A 1,301-nucleotide genomic window follows, 5' to 3' on the forward strand; every position below is an offset into this window, starting at 1 on the left:
CTGCCTGCTGCTGCGTGATTTTGTTTAGCTGAGCCGTACATATGGTAACAGCAGTTTTGTTTCCTTTCTCTGGGAAGAAATACTCCATCAATCAACAGGCGAAAAAAGATGCTGCCGAGCTCTGGGTAAAGGCAGCTCGATAGTTTCTTTTGAATAGCGTTAGTCCTCCAGTTAAGGCACTGCCAAATACTAAGCTGTACGGTGGATCGCATCCATAAAAGAAATGAAATTATTACGCACGAGTATCAGAAACCACAGCCACCTCGGAATGGAACAGGAGATAGAGGACACACTTAAGCATTAAAAAAAAAAGTGGTGTTTATGGCATTCACAATGTCTTCAAGGGCAACTGCAATACAAAGTACAATTATTTTTTTCCTCTTTGGCATTTACCACTGGAGCTTTTCAGAACTCATCTTCAGCTTTGATGCTAAAACCAATAGTTGCTTTTTCTCCGTAGGTTAAAACCCTCTTTCGGTAGCAACTTTTTCTTCTCCGTATCAAGTGATTCAGAATATCCTCTCTTTGCAGGGGCTCACGAAAACGTTCAGGTTTTCCCTGGGTTTTTGGAATACACCTTGCTTAGAAACTGCCCTGTCCCAGCCTGACAGGGAGCGCGACTGAGGGCGCGCTGGGGGGTGCAGCTTTCCCCTGGAGTGCCGGAAGATTTATTTTTTTTTCCTGGAACCTGAGCTTGGTCATCAGGCAGTAGAAACGCAAAGCAAATATTGAGCTCAATTAACTTCAGTTACACGCCCCACCCCCACCCCCAAAATCCGTTTTTCTACCCCGAGATTCCTGCCCTACGTGACCGGCTTTAGCTGGCGCAGCGTGCGGAGCAGCTCTCAGGCACGGGGTACTGAAGGAGAGCGGCGCCGAGCGAACCCTGGCGGGGTTTGTTCTCGCTGTTCCGTACGCGTGCAGGAGCACTCCAGAGGGACGTGTCCTTTTCGGACAAAAGCACACTGGTTGCACTCGATGGAATACGCAGCAGCTTCTGTTTCTAGTCCCGTCTCTGGAGCTCAGCTCGCAAGCGGCGCTGCTGGGATCATCAGTGCAAGGTTTCCTTCCCTCCCCCCCCCATGTTCATTTAAACCAACTTTTCCTGCTTGTTTATACCTGGAGTTTCTGAATCAACACGTTAAGTGAAGTCCGATGTGAGCCAGCTTGGGTTTGCACAGTGCAATCAATTTTGGGCAGGGATAACCAGTTTTAGACGTAACCTCTTTGGTAACGGATCGGGCAAGCTCTCCTGCTGTTGGTAAGCGCCGTCAGCAAACGATTCCTTGGGGCTCGGTGGC

The 1,301-nt window shown here is 49.0% G+C and overlaps 1 protein-coding gene across 1 annotated transcript in view; it reads left to right on the forward strand.

Moving 5' to 3' along the window:
- Positions 1-1,301, forward strand: part of GFPT1 (glutamine--fructose-6-phosphate transaminase 1) — a 44,242-nt gene that overhangs the window by 33,567 nt on the left and 9,374 nt on the right. The window lies entirely within an intron of this gene.

This window comes from Egretta garzetta, unplaced genomic scaffold, assembly GCF_000687185.1.
Source record: "Egretta garzetta isolate BGI_Z169 unplaced genomic scaffold, ASM68718v1 scaffold238, whole genome shotgun sequence".
NCBI classification, from domain to species: Eukaryota; Metazoa; Chordata; class Aves; order Pelecaniformes; family Ardeidae; genus Egretta; species Egretta garzetta.